Consider the following 20,336-nt stretch of genomic DNA (forward strand, 5'->3'; position numbering starts at 1 on the left):
CAGACACCTTACCTCCAGCGCCACCTACCCGGCCCCGAGTTGTAGCTATTTTAAAAAGCCTACATTTTGGGAAGAAGCCCAACATCTAGTGATATTCAGGGGTTACTCTGCACTCAGGAATATTCCTGCTGGTTCTTGATAGCCTAAATATCTTAATGCCACAAGTATGAATAACAAACCAAATATTGTTAACTCTTTGTATGCTTCAAACCTCTGCTTCACAGAGAATGTTACATATGTCAGGATAATAGAGTCCTTAATTTCTTCGAAGAATTCTGTTATCCTTATCTTATCCTTTGCTATTTCTCATATTTTCCATGGCATTTTTTTTGGGGGGGAGGGTCATACCTGGCAGTGCTCAGGGGTTACTCCTGGCTCTATGCTCAGAAATCGCTCCTGCCAGGCTCAGGGGACCCTATGGGATGCTGGGATTCGAACCACCGACCTTCTGCATGGAAGGCAAATGCCTTATCTCCATGCTATCTCTCTGGTCCCTCCATGGCATTTTTTTTTTTTTTGTTTTGTTTTTGGGCCACACCCAGTAACGCTCAGGGGTTACTCCTGGCTCTGTGCTCAGAAGTTGCTCCTGGCTTGGGGGACCATATGGGTCACCGGGGGATCGAACTGTGGTCCGTCCAAGGCTAGCGCAGGCAAGGCAGGCACCTTACCTTTAGCGCCACCACCCGGCCCCATCCATGGCATTTTTTTTTAAATATAATTTTTATTTTGATCATAGTGTCTTACATATTGTTGACAGTAACATTTTAGGTACATATTTACATAAAATCAGGGGAGATTCCCATCACCAAATTGTCCTCCCTACACCTCCGTTTTTGTCCTACCTCCCATTTCCTCTTCCCTCACCCCCAGGGCGGCTAGAATATGTGGTCCCCTCTGTATCCAACCCACTACCTAGTAGTCTTGCACCTGTTTGGTCTTGATGCCTCCTTTATCTCCCCCTCTAACTGTAGGCAGGACTAGCTAGTTCAAGTTGCATGGTTTTGCCGGAAAAAGAGAAGATATATAAACTGGGGTAAGAGTCTAATACTCCAAAAATGGGTGGAATCCTTCTAGAGGCTCTCATCATCGATTTGGGAGATGAAGGAGAAAAAGAAGGTGAAACACTCCACCAGTACCAAAAAAAAAAAAAAAAAAAAGTGTCAATTATCCAGTGAGGACTCCAGCTATATCGATAAGCACCACAAAAAATAGACGAAAAAAAAAAAAAGAAACAAAAACAAACAAACCAAAAACACGCCATGGGCTTGAAATAAGAAACATGGCATGGCACATAACGAAAAAAGAGAAAAGAAGAGGAAAAAAATAAGTATATTCCATGGCATTTTTTAAAAGAAAAATTTTCAGCATTTCAAAATAAGAGGTACAAGCCTGGGACAATACCTAAGTAATAACACCCATGAGGTCCATATTTTCCAGCACTGTGTGGCTTCCATTCATAACTCCAATCCTGCTAGTAGTGGGCCTGGAGGTCCCCAGAACCAACAACACAATCTGAAAACCCATATCATAAAGCAAAAGTCTTTTTTTTTTTTTTTGTGGTTTTTGGGTCACACCCGGCAGTGCTCAGGGGTTATTCCTGGCTCCAAGCTCAGAAATTGCTCCTGGCAGGCACGGGGGACCATATGGGACACCGGGATTCAAACCGATGACCTCCTGCATGAAAGGCCTTACCTCCATGCTATCTCTCCGGTCCCGCAAAAGTCTTTTTTTTTTTTTTTGTTTTTGGGCCACACCCATTTGACGCTCAGGGGTTACTCCTGGCTATGTGCTCAGAAGTCGCTTCTGGCTTGGGGGACCATATGGGATGCCGGGGGATCGAACCGCGGTCCATCCAAGGCTAGCGCAGGTAAGGCAGGCACCTTACCTCTAGCGCCACCGCCCGGCCCTGCAAAAGTCTTTTTTAACTTACCTTTTTTGACTGCCACTTTTCTTTGGGGTGGGGGAGGCACACCCAATGTGCTCAGGCTTATTCCTGGCTCTGCATTCAGGGTTCTTACTGATTAGGCTTGGGGGACCATATGGAGTACCAGGCAAATGCCCTACCTGCTGTAATATCTCAAGCCCAGAATGTCACTTAATATTTTTTATTAAATTTATTTAAAGAAAATGCATCACATAGTTGACATTTGTTTCAAGATGACCGAAAACAAAGTTATTAAAAAAATAGAAAATAGGAAAAAAACTAAAGAAATGGAAGAGAAAGAAGAAAAAGTTCAGTTGCAAATGTATTTTTGAAAATTAGTGAATCATAAATGAACTCACTAAAGCACTAACAGAAGGTTTAGTAAGCTCTTCCTTTTTTTTTTTTTTTTTTTTTGGTTAAGGATAAGGGTTAAAGAAATATAGTAAAAGTGGTGTGAGAGTGGCAATTGTTGTTGTTGTTTGAATAGGCCCAGCAAAATATGGGGGAAATGGAAAGGAAAAGCCTAGGTCGAAATACAAGACCTTACCCCTGAAGTTTTCTGGCATAAGGCCAATTCTGGGCTCCAGGCATACTAGGTTGCCCAACCCCTGAGTCATTCTCTGTGGTTCCAGTAAAAGTTTTTCACACAATCATTGTTGTTGGTGTCAGGTTTCTGAGAATGTCACTTATTTTTCCTCTATGAAAATTAAAAAAAATTTTTTTTTGTTCTTGGAGTGTTGAAATTACTTGATAATGTCTCCATTTGATTTTTTTTTTCCTTTCATTCTGTTTGGCACTTGGTAAATTTTCTGTCTTTACTAGTTATCTTTCTATTGCTTGGGGAGATTTATTTTTAAGCATTATTGTTTCTTTGGGTGGGGTGGGGCACACTCGGCTCTGTTCAGGAATCATTCCTGGTGGGGCTTATGAGGCCATATGTGTACTGGTTTGGTATCATGCAGTGTAAGCACCCTAACTGCTACTATTACCGGCCCTATATTTTTAATCTATTTTGTTTTCTTTTTAGAAATATCTTTTATTTATAAATTTGATTATGGGACCACATCCAGCAGAGCTCAGTGGCTATTCCTGAATTTTTCTTGGTGGTGGTCAGGGGATCATGTGGTTTGGAGAACAAACCCAAGGCTCTTGCATCCATAGCACATACATTAATCTTTTTAACTATCTCCTTAGCTCTATGTATTTCTCTCTCTCTCTCTCTCCTCTCTCTCCTCTCTCTTCTCTCTCTCTTCTCTTTCTCTCTCTCTTTCTCTTTCTCTCCTCTCTCTCTCAAGTAGTTTTTATTGAAACTTTAAAAAGATGTGAGGAAAGAGGAGGGTAGAAGTGTGGTTTCAAGAGAGAACACAGACTTCTCCAGAGTTGAGATAGGTAACCAAAGAAGCAGACAAGTGAGATAGATGTTCAAGAACTTGGACTTGAGGAGTATTTCCCCCCTTCCTAGATGCTATTCTTGATGTTTTTAAGGCCATTCATCATATCCTCTTGAGTTTCTTTGAGGATGAAAATTAGAATCCCTCCCTCCCTCCCTCCCTCCCTCCCTCCCTCCCTCCCTTCCTCCCTCCGTCATTGGTTGGGGGGGGGGACGGACCATATGGGATCCTGGGGATTGAGCCTGCAAGCCCAACCCTCTGTAGATTGCTCTGGCACCAGAATAACAGTTTTCCATACTTCACTATTACTCAGAATTAGCAGTTGAGTAAATAGAGGCATTCAAAACCATAGCAGAGCTAATTCTTTTTTTTTGGGGGGGGTGTGGGGGGGTGGTTGATTGGGTTTGGGGCTACAACTAGACAGATTATAAACTGTTCCAAACTCAGTGCTAAAGGGATTATTCCTGGTGTGCTCAAGGGACAGTGTTGTTCCAGGAATTGCACTTTTTTGGGGGGGGTCACACCCGGCAGCTCTCAGGGGCTACTCCTGGCTCTATGCTCAGAAATCACCCCTGACAGGCTTGGGGACCAAATGGGATGTCGGGATTCGAACCACCGTCCTTCTGCATGCAAGGCAAACACTTTACTTCTATGCTATCTCTCCAGCCCCGGGATTGCACATTTTGATTGGTCTCAGATGTAAGGAGAAATTTATTATAAATACCTCAAAGTTAAGAGAAAAGAAGGAAAAAAGAAAAAAGATAGGAAAAAAGGAGAAGAAAAAATACCTCAAAGTTGTGGGGAACAGTGTTATTTGACCTTTATTACAATGCATCAGTAAGCATTACCCATAGATTTCTTGAACTTTGTCTTTCTTGCCTTTATTTTTTGGGAAAAGTATATCTAATGATGCTGGGGGTAGCATGTGATGCTAGGGATTGAACTCAGTATCTCACAAAGGGCCTGGTCTGGAGTTTTCTCTCTGCAGCAGGCATTGTTGAGTGTTTCTTGACATGTAAAACATGGTGATACATTCTTCTAGACATGCTATGGAAGTTGTTTGAAAACTTTTGATGATCACCATGGCAGTTAAATTTGGATAATGTTACTTGTTTGAACATGAGAAACTAAATAGTTTTCCTCAGTCAGTTTATGAAATAACTGATACTTGGGTTTTGGAGGGAACCCAGAGGTCCTCCTCACTTGCACTGTCTCTGCAGCAACATGTACGGTACAAAACGAGAAAAATTTGGCCATGATGTTAGTCTTGGTTCTGGAAAGTCAAGTTTCAGAATTGGGGTGGATGAAGAAAGTTTATTGATAATAGCTCAGACTTATGCATGTCTCAAGGGATTAAAAATGTTAATATGGAAGTTGATGCGATAACCCACATGATATCCATATTAACTCTTAAATGCATGCTCTTAATTTTCTGTATCAGCTCCCCCCCCCCCCCTTTAAAGTAAAATCAGGTTTTTTTTTTTTTTTTTGGTTTGCTTGTTTTTTGTTTGTTTGTCTTTTGGGTCACACTCAGTGGTGCTCAGGGATTACTCTTGGCTCTGTGCTCAGAAATTGCTTCTGGCAGGCTCTGGGGACCATATGGGAAGCTGGGAATCGAACCATAGTCTGTCCTGGGTTGGCTTCGTGGAAGGCAAATGCTCTAGTGCTGTGCTAGCTCTCCGGCCCCTAGTAAAAACAGTTTTAAAGTAAAAGTGATTACTTAGGGAATATAAAGAAGGTGGAAAGGAGTAAAAGAAAAAGAGGAGAGGAAGAAAAGGAAAAGGAGAGAATGGAAGGACTAGATAAGATACTTTGGGGGAAGTAAAAGAAAGTGAAAGAAAAGTCAAAGGAAAGAAATATTCTGAGGTGTGGATGACTCACAGAATGGTAATAGGCTCTTTAAATATTTTATCAAACAAAATACTTATGTTCCTTTGTGTTCTGTGGAGAACGCCATTTAGAGTCTTAAAATGTAAAGATTTAAAAATAGACTTAAAAAGTTTGTTGTAGGAGCTGGAGAGATAGCACAGCTGTAGGACATTTGCTTTGCATGTGGCATACCCGTATATGGCCTCTCAGCCTGCCAGGGCCGATTTATCAATCAGTCATTTAATAAAATTAATAAAGTTCTAAAAAAAAGTTTGTTCTAGAGCAGTATTAGTTTTTCCCATAAAGAATATGATGCTCTTCCCTCCCCCCTCCCCTCCCCTCCCCTTTTTAACTCACTATCCTCATTTAAAAAAATCTTATGGAATAGAAGGAAACAGTGGGAAGAAAATTACCCCAAATATTATATTAATCATTTTTAGTACTTAAAAGAAAATTTAGTAGGTGAAAGCAATCTGCCTGTACTTGATTGGAGTAAGAATCAACACCCCTAAAAATGTTAGTAAGAGTTCTAATTCTGGTTGAAATTTGTGATCTGTTGCCATACCTAGGGGTACTGGGGGACAATATGGTCCTGGGTAAACTCAGAATTTCACATATGCAAGGTAAATGAGCCACATTTCTGGTCTCTAATTTGAAAGTTACATGACTTTAGTATGAAAGCTATATATACATATATACACACATATATATACACACATATATATATATTTGTGTGTAGTAGGAGGGGGCAGTAATAGTAATACATTATTGTTGTATTTTAGTATCACACTCAGCTGTGCTTAGGGCATACTCCTGGCTCTGTGACCAAAGATCATATTTGGTGGTGTTTGGCGGACTGTATATTGTGCAAAGTATTGAACACAGGTTGGCTACATCTTACCAACTATAGTGTCTTTCTAGTCCCAAAATTATTATTTAATTCATAGTCTCACTTAGGTGTTTTAATATTTTGGTGTTTAATACTGTTTCTTACTGTAGCATTTCATATTTACTTGTGTAGACACACAAGAAGTCTAGAAATTCTAAGGGTTTTTATGATTGCCAGTTAATTGACTGTTTTCTTTCTCCTTTTCTTTCCTATCCTCTTTTCAGTATAGCATGCTTCATGAACTTGCATGTCATCCTTGTGTAGGGGTCAGGCTAATCTTCTTTGTATCTTTCCAGCAATACTTTATGACCAAGTGACACATGTGTGACCTTTCTTGGTTTTGAACTCTGGGAATATAATTCATCTGCTTTGTAACATAAAGACTGGGAAAGAAAGTAGCACATGCTCACATGTGTACGTGAGCATATGTGAACATGTAGGGCAATTTGAAAAAGTCTGGAAAATAAACCTTAAAGGCTGCATTCTTCTTGGAATTTTTTTGGGGGGTCACACCCTGTGGCGCTCAGGGGTTACTCCTGGCTCTACACTCAGAAATCACTCCTGGCAAGCTCAGAGGATTATATGGGATGCTGGGAATCGAACTAGGGTTCATCCTGTGTTGGCCGTGTGCAAGGCAAACACCCTACCGATGTGCTATTGCTTTGGTCCCTCTTCTTGGATTTATTTATGTTTATTTGAGCCATATCAGCATCACTTAGAGATTACTCCTGGCTCTGCACTCAGAAGTTGCCCCTGGTAGGCTCTGGGAACCATATGGGATACCTGGAATCGAACCCAGGTCAGCTGCATTCTAAGGCAAACACCCTACCGCTCTTCTATTGCTCTGGTTGCTCCTCTTGGAATTTATAAATGTGGTTCAGAAGCTAACCTAAATATTTTTGGGTAATAGTTTTTTTCTTTCATCTTTTGATCTTATAAAAGAAAAAAATTTGGAATTTCTGAATCATCACACAGTATCTACTCTCTCCCCTCAGATCTATGCTGTGTACAGTGGTATGTTCCTGCCGTCTGATACAGCAGGAGAGACAGACAGGCTTGTCTGTGACTGACTCAGAGAGATGTAAATGATCTTATTATTCTGGAGCTGCAACCACACCTAGAAACCTTGACAATAACACTGCCTATGTTTGATATACCTCACTTGTTAAATCCTGTCTGGATTTTAGCATATCACATGTGTAGTGTTCATTGGCCAACTTGAACAGGTGCTAGAACAATTACAAAACCTTATAATCAGAGTTGTGAGTATTCTTTCTCACTTTTTTCCTACAAAACACTTAACCAAAACAAATTTCCTAGTTTTTATTGCTTTGTTGGTCCAGATTGAGTGGCTTCAGTGTTACAGATCTTAAACCAAGATTCATTAACAATTCATTATGATTAAGATAGTATATGGGGGCAGAGCCATAGTACAGTGGTAAGGCATTTGCCTTGCATGAGGCCAACACAGGACAGACCTCAGTTCAAATTCTGGCATCCCAGATGGTCCCCTGAGCCTGCTAGGAGCGACTTCTGAGCACAGAGCCAGAAGTAACCCATGAGAGCCACCAGATGTGACCCCGACCCCCTCAAAAAATAGATAGTATAAACATTTGTTGCAGTCTACTAATGTTTGTTTGTTTGGTTTTAATTTTGGGTTATACCTAGTGATGCTTAAGGAATACTACTGGCTCTGCACATGGGGGCCACTTCCAGTGGTAATCAGGGGAACATGTGGTTCTGGGGATTGAAACTCAAGCCTTATACATATGAAGTAAGTGCCTTAATGTTGAACTATATCCCCTGCCCCTAGTTTTGTTGATGGAGTGCACACTTGGAGGGGCTAATCCTGTGGCAGTGCTCAGTGGGACCAAGTGGTACTAGAGATTGAGCCCATCATTCTTGCATGCAAAACGTGTTCTAACCCTTTGAGTGTTCATATCACCTCATTTATTATTTTTATAGGTATATAATATTCAGTAGGTGATTTATTTAATAGCATTTTTAGTAATAGGTATTAGCTTTTTGCCAGTTTTAGTTATTACTATAGGTAATGCTCTACTAAAACCATTTGCACACTTGATAATTTCTTTTAACAGATGTTCCTAGGAAAAGACTTATATTCTAAAGATACTTCCTTTTACCCTTCCGCTCTTTTGTTTGTTGTAGGGCCACACCTGGTATGGAGGTAGTAGGCTGCAGTGTTTGGGGCAGAATGTAGTGCCAGGGACCAAACTTGGGTCTCATACAAACAAAGCAAATTGAGTTATTTCTCTAACGTGTATTTATTTTTCCTTTTGGAGCAACCAGAAAGTACCAGGGCCCACTCTCAGCTTGTGTTTAGGGGCCATTCTGTGGTGTGGTCCCAGGATGAACCAGAAATCCCAAATGTAAAGCATGGATATCAGCTTTGAACCCAGGAATGAACATTTTATTCATGAATTAGTTTATATCCTGCCAGGACGTATGGAAGAACTACCCCATGGTAGTTTTATATTGTTTTACTTATTTATTTTACCACACTGTGATTTTGTGTCTTGTTTTATTTTTAATTTGGGTAGGAGGGTGGGGGTTATTGGTCCACACACACCCAGCAATGCTCATGGCTTACTCCTGGCTCTGTAACTGAGGAATTACTCCTGGCAGTGCTCAGGGGACCATATGGAATGCCGATGATCTAACCTGAGTGGGTTGGCTTTGTGCAAGAGAAGTATGCTCTTTGCTGTTCTATCTTTTTTGGCTCCAGGTTTGTCAATTTAGAGATTATGTTTAATCTCGTTGGGGGGCACAGTGGATAGGTGTTTGCCTTGCAGGTGCCCAACCTGGGTTCAGTCCCCAATATCCCCCTTACCCTTTCAGAAATAATTTTTTTCTGCTCCTGGCAGGATCCGGGACCATATGGGATACGGGAATCGAACCACCGTCCATCGTGGGTTGACCGCGTGCAAGGCAATTGCCCTACCACTGAGCTATCGCTCTGGCACCAGGAGTAATTTTTGATTTCAGAGCCAGGAGTAACCCCAGTCCTCAGAGATTACTCCTTGCTCTGCACTCAGGAATCACTCCTAGTTGTGCTTTTAGAAGCTTCAGCTTCTGAATTTTTCTTATTTTGGGGATTTCCTATTTATTTTCTGTTTTGTTTTTGAGCCACACCCAGTGGTGCTTAGAAGTCTGTTTCTGACTTTAATCTCAGGGGTTTGTGGGGCACCATGTGAATCTAGGGATGAACCTGGTTTAGCTTTTCTTGGTAAACTTTTAAATGGAAGTATAACATGGATACAAAATAAGTTCAGGGGTCTGAGAGATAGTAGAACAGGTAGGGCACTTGCCTTGCATGCAGCGGACCATTCGGGTTCAATCCCAGCATCCCGTATGTTTCCCCAGGTCCTCCAGGAATGATTTCTGAGTGCCAAACCAGGAGTAACCCTTGAGCATTGCCAAGTGTGGCCCCCAAACTAAGTTTAAATATTGACTGTCGAGCTTAATGAATTCTTAATTAATTGTTATAAAGTAGATATATCTGTGAAACTATCATTCAGTTCAAGAAAAACTAATTAGTGTGAATATCTAGCATCCAGAGTCATCTTTTGCTGTTATTATTTTCCCCAAGTTAAACAACTCTGACTTCTGTTACTGATTGGTTTGTCTGTGAATTTTTCATAAATGAAGTCATGGTCTCTTGCCTCTGGCTTGTTTCTTCACCATTGTATCTCATGGATTTCTTGTTGTTGTTACTTAGAGTAGGAACTCTTTTGTATTCTGTACAATAATATATTTATATATTTAATATATGACTGTCCCACAGTTTAATGTTGTACTCTGTTGCTACTTTATTTTATTTATTTATTTTTTTTTTGGATTTTGGGCCACACCCGGCTGTGCTCAGGGGTTACTCCTGGCTATATGCTCAGAAATAGCTCCTGGCAGGCACGGGGGACCATATGGGACGCCGGGATTTGAACCAACCACCTTAGGTCCTGGGTCTGCTGCTTGCAAGGCAAACGCTGCTGTGCTATCTCTCCGACCCCGCTACTTTTTTTTTGAGGGTGTGGGATGGTTAATGTCTTGCAGTGCTCAACACTCTAACTGAAGGCGCACAGGGAACCATATAGTGCTGGAAATAGAATCTGGACCTTCTGCATGCAGAGCTTGGGCTTCAGATGTTGAGCATGCTTAAGCTGCACATAGAGACTTGGGATTTTGATGTGTTTGAATCTGCCCACTTAAAAAGCAGGAATTGGGGCCAGAGAGATGGCACAGCAGCAGGGTGTTTGCCTTGCATGCAGCCAACCCAGGAAGGATGATGGTTCCAATCCATATACCCCATATGGTTCCCTGAGCCTGCCAGGAGCCATTTTTGAGCACAGAGCCAGGAGTAACCCCTGACCCTAAAACTAACCAAACAAACAAAACATAAAAAGCAGGGGTTATGTAAACAAGCAAACATTCAATGTATGCATGAACTGAAAGTAAGGGTGCATGAACAGAGTGAAATTTCGAGTTTTCTGATTTCTATCTTCATAGACTCGATTCTTATTGGTTGTTCTGTTCAACTCGATCTATGCTTTCTTTGAGTTCTGTGAACATTGTCCGTATTTCTTCCCTGAACTCCATATCTGAGAGACTAACTTGGCCATTTTCGGGAAATCAGAGTTGTCATCTTCATTCTCTATGCCTGGTGTAGGCCTGCATTGTTTCCCCATTGTCATTTTGTATTGTGGATTTTCCTACGTGTTGTGATGGTGTTCACTGGAACAGAGCAGCTGCGCTTGTTCCACAGTCTCTGGGCAGGGAAGACTCACCTCAGGAGAAGGCAAGCCCTCAGGGAAGGATGCCAGAGTGGATCAAAGTTCCCAGGCTGAAGCAAGCAGAGAGATGGCCCAAGACATCTGCTGTGCTCCAGTGACTAGCAGAGTCAGCTAGTTCCACCCAGAGTGAATTAGTGATCAGTGGAGCTTAGGGTTTTTTATCTTTTAGTTTTTGGGGCCACACCTGTGTGTGGTTCACAGCTTACTCAGGTTCTGTGCTTATGGATCACTCCTGTGGTGATCAAGGGACTTACAGTTAGATGTTATTTATTGATATTAAGTATTTTTTATTATAACATTTTAGATAGACTTTAATGACATGATCTTGTACTATAATAGCAACCTTGTTGATTAAAAATCTTTGGTGTTAGTCTTTTTCTTGGATTCTGCATAATTTTTCCTAATCCTCAAAATAACTACCGTATTTTCCGGCATATAAGGCGACCGGATGTATAAGACGACCCCCTAACATTACAGTTAAAACATAGGTTTAGGCCTATATTTGCTGTATAAGACAGAATGTTCCTGTGCTGCAACTATATCTTCCACAGTGAGCCAATCACAACAAGCAAAGGTCCAAAGGTTATACTGTAATAGACGTCCTCTCTGACTCTGGCCAATCTGAGCAGGCTTTTTACAGTGTAGATTTGGGTACAGAACACTGTATAATTTGCATGCATAAAAAGTCTGCTTGGATTGGCTTAGTTAGAGAGGCGGTCCGAGCGGCCTTGCAGTGATTGGTGCAGGATCGAGTTGGAAAATTCGTTTGTGGCAATATTCAGACAATTTTTGTTTAGCGGCATATTGAAACATTTTTCGGGATATGTTCGGCGTATATGTTCAACTGATTTTCAGTTGACTTTTTTTTGTTTTAAAAGTCATCTTATACGCCGGAAAATACGGTAATAGAATCTCCACTTTCTGTTTCAGGAAATTGAAGCTCAAAAATATCTTACCATTCCAATGTAAAATAAATATTGAAAATTAGTATATTACAAAAATTTTAATGAATATTAAGAAAGTAGTTAATTTTTTATTATAACACTGTAATTTATCAAGTTATTCATAATACAGTTTCAGGTATTAATTGTTCAAACACCAATCTCGCCACCAGTGTGACCTCTTCATCATTGTTCCCAATTTCCCACCCATCCAGCATGTCCTCTACAGGTACAAACAAAATTCACTTCATATTGTTTATTAGAACACAAAGGCAAATGGAACGATCAAAACTTAGATCAGTGTGGATCTATTTGAAATAATTGTTATATCTTTCCCAAGGTGTTACTGAAGTCTGTGTCTATGGATTTTCTAGGCCGTAGTTGGTGCTAGTTGAGCTTTTAGTACTGTTTATAGGCTCACTGAGCTTGGAGATCTTCTATGCAGCTTTTTTTTTTTTTTAATAGATTTGCTATGATCTGACACTCGTCTGATACTATTATGAAATATTGGGGTTGCGTGGCCACTTGTGGCTGCACAGTTCAGGATCTATTGATCCGGTCCATAGTTGGTGGCTTGGCAATTTGTTAAAGTTAAGTTTTGGAGCTGGGCATTTCAAACAAATGGTGTTGATGTGGCTGTTTGCTGCTGTGATTTAAGGCTGGAAGAAGAATCTGCCTCCACCTATGATGAGAAGATCTCAGAGTTTTCACCCTGATAGACTACCTACCTGGGAAGAGTTGATGACCATCATTTTCTTTTAGAGTCTTAGTAGAGAAACTGGGTTGTTTTTCTGCTTTGAAGATGGCTGGTGTGAGTGGAGGCTGTTGGGCTTTCAGATTGTCTCTGTGCTTGCATGTTTACCTAAAATGGACTTGTCCCCCATCTAGAATACCCCAGAGTTTCCGCCTGTAGTCTAGTCCTGAAAGCAGTTTTTGTTTGTTTGTTTTTTTTTGTTTTTGGGCCACACCCAGCGGCGCTCAGGGGTTACTCCTGGCTATCTGCTCAGAAATAGCTCCTGGCAGGCTCGGGGGACCATATGGGACACCAGGATTCAAACCAACCACCTTAAGTCCTGGGTCGGCTGCTTGACAGGCAAACGCCATTGTGCTATCTCTCCGGCCTCTGAAAGCAGTTTTTTGATATGTTTTGTTTTGGCTATGAACCTGGTAGGGAATAGAGGTTACAGCATGGACAGTTTGACCTTGTGGGGATCAAATCTGGACATTTAGTGTGGAAGACACGAACTCAGAGTGTTGAGCTGTCTCTCTGGCCCCCCAAAAGAGGTGGTTTGTTTTTTTCCACACCCAGCAATGCTTAGGGTTTACTACTGATTTTGTGCTCAGGGTTTCTCCTGGCTATGCTCAGTGAATCATGTGGAGTGCTGGGGATCCAACTTGGGTTAGGCATGTGCAAGGCAAGCACCCTACCCATTGTACTATTACTCTGCACTCCCTCCCCATCATTTTTTTTATTTATTTTATTTTATTTTTTGGTTTTTGGATCACACCTGGTAACGCTCAGGGGTTCCTCCTGGCTCTACGCTCAGAAATCGCTCCTGTCAGGCTCAGGGGACCATATGGGATGCCGGGATTCGAATCACTGATCTTCTGCATGCAAGGCAAACACCCTACCTCCATGCTATCTCTCCTGCCTGCCCCTCCATTTTTTAAACCCCATATTTGTTAATGCCTCTTGGGCTTTTAAGTTCAGAGTTGTTTTCATTTATTTGTCCATACTTTTAAGTGGTTGGTCTATCTACTGCGAAGAGACTGCTGTGAACCCCAGTCTTCTGCTTTGCTTCCTGAGAGAGTGTGCAAGAGGGTCAGCAAGACCAAGTCATGGGTCAGTTATTTTGAAAGCTATGTATGAACATTTTCCACACAGGGCAGGGAAAATAGGAAATAGACCAGGAAATAAATTGGGAAGGTCTGCACCAGAAAAAATTTTATAGTTAGACATTAGTTTGGAAGGACTATGGCAGACAAGGTTGAAAGCAAACCTAGAGAACAAGGACAATGTCCAGACATGTCACACACTTGAGTCACGTCTCATAAATCTGGAATTCTTTTAGCAGCATTTCCTGGAAAAGCAGCACATACTTGTATGGTGAAGAGTGAAGTATTACTTATGCTTGTACAGAGCACAAAAACCAGGAATGCCTAATTTTTTCCCCATTTGTCTGGTGCCTAACACATAGAATATAGTATTTGCTTCAGATTTTGGAATCAGTGATTATTTCTAATTTTAAGAGTTGATGACATGAAGAAATGCTGTGATAACATTAATTTGTTATATACATACATATATATACATATATATATACATACATACATATATATACATATATATACATATATACATATATATATATATATATATATATATATATATATATATATATATATATATATATATATATATATATATATATATATATATATATATATAGGTTTTTGGGTCACACCTGGCAGCACTTGGGTTACTCCTGGCTCTACGCCCAGAAATCACTCCTGGCTCACTTGGGCACCATATGGGATGCTGGGATTTGAACCACCGACTTTCTGCATGAAAGGCAAATGCCTTACCTCCATGTTATCTCTCTGGCCCCCAGTAAAAAATATTTTTGATATTTAACTAGCAATATCCAAAAAGGAAAAAAAAATAGCTCAGCTTGTTCTTTTGACCAGAAGTTTGGGAGAAATATTGAGAGATCTCTTCTTTTATTTTTGGACTGTGGAAATAAAAAAGTGAAGAAATGATTTCCTTAGTCACCAATGTATCTCAATAAATGTCTTTTAACTCCTGCTAATAGGTAAAGGCAATTTGCCAGGCAGTAATATAAGGATGAGTTAAGTATACCATTTTGGGGAATTTAAAGTCTAGACTGGCAGGGTGTACAGAAAACAACAAGGTTATTGGAGCTATGGTGAGAATGTAACAAAGGAATTAAAGGGGGGCAGAGAGATAGAATGGAGGTAAGGCCTTTGCCTTGCATGCAGAAGGACGGTGATTCGAATCCCGGCATCCCATATGGTCCCTTGAGCATGCCAGGAGTGATTTCTGAACGTAGAGCCAGGAGTAACCCCTGAGCACCGCTGGGTGTGACCCAAAAACCAAACCAAACCAAACCAAACCAAAACAAAACAAAGGAAGTAAAGGAGCACAGGGAAAAATAGAGTTAGTTTCAACTTAGTGAAGAGAGGTCCCCAAGATTTGACTCAGTGGCAGAGCATTCATTGCCTTGCAGGCATAAGGCCTCAGTCCCTAGCACCACTATGCTATATGTTTTATGCCATCCTTGCCTCATATTGTGATATGTGACACTGCAAGTGGTCCATCTGGTGCATCACAGTCAAATGTGATTGTGTTTGAGCATCACAATCAAGCATGCAAGTGTGGACATTGCAATGATACCAACAGAACAAATGGAAGGAAAGAGGGAAAAGGAATGAAGAAAGGGTGTGTGGGATTGCTCTTAGTGAAGTCCACTGGAGCTTGTGCTTACATTATATAGGTGAAGCCTATTTATGTTATTCTACTACTAGTATGTCCTTAACCAAAGATGCTGTGTTTGTGTGTGTGTTTTAACTTAGAAGGTAGGTTGAACATTGCTGTCAACCAACAATATCTGATAGTACAAAATTTCATTTTTCAGAGAATGAAATGCTTCATTTGAAAACTGAAGATAGTTTTGGTATTAAAGTTACTGTATTTTCCGGCGTATAGGACGACCCCCTAATTTTGCAGTTAAAACATAGGTTTAGGCCTATAATCACTGTATCAAACAGAACGTTCCTGTGCTGCAACTGTATGTACCACAGTGAGCCAATGACAACAAGCAAAGGTTCAAAGGTTATGCTGTAACAGACTTCTCTGACACTAGCCATTCTGAGCTGGCTTTTGACAGTGTAGATTCGGGTCCAAAACATTGTCTAATTTGCATGCATAAAAAGCCTGCTTGGATTGGTTGAGTTAGAGAGGCGGTCTGAGCAGCCTTGCATGATTGGTCCCTTATCATAGGCACCTTTTCTGGCAATTCCCTGGTGGCATCAGTTAATCTCCCCCACTACATGAACCAAACAACACCCCATCCTCGGACTCTAGCACCGAACCACCAACACGGTTAGCTGGGTCCTGCCAGAAGTGGCCCCCAGATCCCCTGAGTACTGTTTGGGAGCCCCCAACAAAGAGATTTGGAAACTCTGCGGCCTGATTTTTTTGGTTTGTTTCATTTAGCGGCACATTGAAACATTTTTCGGGATATACTCGGCATATAAGACGACCCCCCCCTCCCCCCGATTTTCGGTTGACTTTTTTTTGTTTCAAAAGTCGTCTTATACGCAGGAAAATACGGTAGATGAGATAAAGAAAGTAAGAGTAGAGAGAGTGACAGTTCATTGAACTTCAGACCTGAAGTTTGGTTTAAAATAATCTCTAGTACATTTTAAGGTAGAAGTCCTTATTCTTTGTATTCTTTGTTTTGTTTTGGGCCACATCCAGCAATGTTCAGGGGTTATTCCTGGCTCTGCACTCAGGAATTACTCCTAGCAGTGCTTGGGAGACCTTGTGGCAATTGAATCTGGTCGACCATATATCCTACCCTCTATATCTCCAGCACCTTATTTATTCTTTTACAGGTGGGTTTTCAGTTGTTGAACACCATTTTTATTTAAGTGTTTATCTCCTGCCTTTGAGGCGATTCTGATATTGTCAGTTTTATTTCATTTCTAATATATGTGCTTTTAAAGCACCATATTTTAGAAAGACCATTCTTCCTACTTAAATATTTAAAAAATTAGTTTTAAAGGATAGAGGAGATAGCTTAAAGGATTGGAGTGCATGATTTCCATGTAGTAGCTCTGGTTCTGTCCTTGGCAGTAAAAAAGTCCCTGACTACTATTGAAAGGAGACTTCCTTGCACTGATCTAGAAATATCTCCTGAGCACCTCTGGAGGTGTGGTCCCAAACCAAAAGGAAAAAAATACCAGTTTTGAAATTGGAAAATTTGAGACCAGTAACTTGTTCTTTTTCAAGGTGTTTATTTTTGTCTGTTTGTTTTGGGGCCATACCTGGCAGTGCCAGGAGTGACCACTGAGCTGGGTGTGCCACCATTTTCACCATTTATTTACTGTATATACTATATACATTTCTTATCAGGATTCTTGAGGGGAATGGTCTGAATAATGTAACAGGCATTATTAAAATTTTGTTTGTTGGGGCCGGAGTGGTGGCGCAGCAGTAAGGCATTTGCTTTGCACATGGTGGCTGACCTAGGATAGACTACGGTTCTATCCCCTGGTGTCCCATATGGTCCCCCAAGCCAGGAGCGATTTCTGAGCACATTGCCAGGAGTAACCCCTAAGCATCACCAGGTGTGGCCCAAAATACAAAAAAAATTTTTTTTGTTTGTTTGTTTTTGGGCTACACCAGTGGTGTTCAGGGGTTACTCCTGGCTCTGTGCTCAGAAATTACTCCTGGTAGGCTTGGAGTAATTGGATGCCAGGAATTGAGCCCAAGTTGGCCATGTGCAAGGCAAATGCCCTACATCCTGTGCTATCACTCTGGACCCTATTTAAAAAAATTTTAATTATTATTTTGGGGGCTGGAGAGATTGTATAGCAGATTGCAAACTTGCCTTGAATGTGTTGACCTGGGTTTGATCCCCTGCATCCCATAAGGTTCTCCCAACTGTCAGGAGTGATCCCTGAGTGTAGAGCCAGGAATAACCCCTGAGAGGGTTAGGTGTGGCCTAGAACAAAACAAACACAAAGCAAGCAAGCAAGCAGGAAAACAGACAAGTGAGATAAGGAAGAACATAGGCTCGAAGAGCAAGTTAACCCCTGTTATTTTAAATTTTTTTTTTTTTTTTTTTTTTTGGTTTTTGAGTCACACCCGGCGGTGCTCAGGGGTTACTCCTGGCTGTCTGCTCAGAAATAGCTCCTGGCAGGCATGGGGGACCATATGGGACACCGGGATTCGAACCAACCACCTTTGGTCCTGGATCGGCTGCTTGCAAGGCAAACGCCGCTGTGCTATCTCTCCGGGCCTGTTATTTTAAATTTTAATTTAATTTTATGTTTCTTGGGGTGGGGGAGACAATATGGTACTTAGGGGTAGTCTCAGTTTTGTGTTCAGGAGTCACTCCTGGGCAGTATTGAGGGATCATGCAGTGGCAAAGATGGTTGGGCCTTCTGCATGCATGCAAAGTTTGTGTTCAGACTTTTGAACTTTCTTCTCTGGTCTAAATTGTTAGATATTTTAGCTATTCCATTTAGCTACAAATTTGAGGTTGTCAGTACTGTTGTCAAAATATGAAATATTTTGAATATCAAATTTGGTCATTTATTTTTTGAAGTCTATAGTCAAGAGCAATTTATATAGTTATAATATTAAAAATGGCTTCTATTTATTAAGTACCTGATTTGTTCCAGATACTGTACTGTATATTTAATAGTCTTGCAAAACTGATGCAAGATGAGTTTTGCTATTTTTACTTACAGATGAAGATTAATTGCAGAGATTTTTCTTTTAGGACTTTTTTTATTTTTCTTTTGTTACTCTTCTTAGTAAATTTATTAAAAGAAAATGCATCATAGTTGACATAACTGATCATAATACATTCGTTTCACGATGACAGAAGCAAAGTTATCAAAAATATAAAGAAAATAGGAGATCTAAAATTAAAAAAAACACAAAGAATTGGAAAAAGTAAAGGAAAGTTCATTAGCAGATATATTTGTGACAATTATTGTATCACCAATAAAGTCGCTAATACAATAGCAGAAGCTTTAGTATGCTCTTTTATTTTCTGGTAGTAGATAGACTAGAAGAAAAGAAAGGTGTGTGTGTGTGTGTGTGTGTGTGTGTGTTGTTGTTGTTGTTTGCATAGGCACAGCAAACTCTGGAAGAAATTGGAAGGAGAGACCTTTGGCCTAAAAACAGGGAAACCTCACCCTGATATGTGTGTGTGTGTGTGTGTGTGTGTGTGTGTGTGAGAGAGAGAGAGAGAGAGAGAGAGAGAGAGAGAGAGAGAGAGAGAGAGAGAGAGAGAGAGAGAGAGAGAGAGAGAGAGAAAGAGAGAAGAGAAAAGAGAGAAGAGAGAAGAGAGAAGAGAGAAGAGAGAGCGCTTCTGTAGTTATAGATCCTGGTTTCTGTACAGGTCATATGTTGAAGATTGCGTGGTGTATGGTGTCTTCTGGTTTTGTCTCACCATTAGGTAGTATTGCAGAGAATCCTGCCCTAAAAGTAGACTGTTGCTGTTCCTAGGTTGTCATGGTGTCATAAGTACCATCTTTGGAGTACGCCAATGCCATGACGGTGGTGGCGCCTTCCTTGTTTTTTTTTTTTTTTTTTGGCGCCTTCCTTGTTAAGAGTTCTTATTCCTGGTGATGGTGTAGGAAACTGTGTTTGTTTCCGCAGACAATGTCCACTGTATAGGGGTGAATGGTCAATGTCCAATCAATGTCCAATTATGGGACGTGAACAGTAGTATTCAGAGTCGGGCTCTTGCATGGGGTGGACCTCGGTTCAATTGCCAGCACCACATATGATCCCCTGAGCCTGTAACTTATGAGCACAGAGTCAGGAGTAAGCCTTGAACCAGCAAGGTGTAGCCCTCAAACCCAAACCAAAAACAAACAAAAAAATGAAACAACAAAAACAACTTTAAGTTTTAAATTTCCTATAAAATTTAGTTGTTTTTTTTTTTTTTTTTTGGTTTTTGGGCCACACCCGGTAATGCTCAGGGGGTACTCCTGGCTATGTGCTCAGAAGTTGCTCCTGGCTTGGGGGACCATATGGGACACCGGGGGATCGAACCGCGGTCCGTCCAAGGCTAGCGCAGGCAAGGCAGGCACCTTATCTTTAGCGCCACTGCCCGGCCCCTAAAATTTAGTTTTATGTAAAAATATAGTGGTATTTTCGGTATTTCCATGCTTGTACACCTTCACAATATTTAATTATATATATTTTTATTTTTCATTATTCCATAAAGAGACCTCAATGGATTGCCTTAGTCTGAATTCTCTTTGTTTTGTTTTGTTTGTTTTGTTTTGGACTACACCCAGTGGCTCACATGAGTTATTCCTGGCTCTGTGCTCATAAATTACTCCTGCCGGGGTGCCAGGAATAGAACTCAGGTCAGCCCACATGCAAAGGCAAACACTCTACACACTTTGTTATTGCTCTGGCCCCAGTCTGAATTTTCTTTTGTGTGTGTGTGTGTGTGTGTGTGTGTGTGTGTGTGTGTGTGTGTGTGTGTGTGTGTGTGTGTGTGTGTGGTGTTGGTTTTTGGGTCACATCCGGCAGTGCTCAGGGGTTACTCCTGACTCTGTGCTCAAATAGCTCCTGGCAGGCTCAGGAGACATATGGGATGCCGGGAATTGAACCTGGGTACATCTAGTGTTGGCCTTGTACAAGGCAAGTGCCCTACCACTGTGCTATCACTCTGGCCCACCAGTCTAAATTTTCATGTAAATGAAATCTCATTGACTTGAGAACTGCTAAGTTCTTTC

General features: G+C 41.0%; 1 protein-coding gene and 1 non-coding gene across 2 annotated transcripts in view; one reads left to right on the forward strand and one right to left on the reverse strand.

Annotated features, from left to right (window-relative positions):
* The window catches only part of DIP2B (disco interacting protein 2 homolog B), a 262,889-nt gene that overhangs the window by 36,012 nt on the left and 206,541 nt on the right, over positions 1-20,336 (forward strand). The gene's annotated exons all lie outside the window — the stretch shown is intronic.
* Positions 6,293-6,403, reverse strand: LOC126023734 (U6 spliceosomal RNA). Its single transcript, XR_007500811.1, has one exon. It is a non-coding gene; the product is annotated as a U6 spliceosomal RNA (small nuclear RNA).

The sequence above is a fragment of the Suncus etruscus genome, chromosome 11 (genome assembly GCF_024139225.1).
Source record: "Suncus etruscus isolate mSunEtr1 chromosome 11, mSunEtr1.pri.cur, whole genome shotgun sequence".
Classification (NCBI taxonomy): domain Eukaryota; kingdom Metazoa; phylum Chordata; class Mammalia; order Eulipotyphla; family Soricidae; genus Suncus; species Suncus etruscus.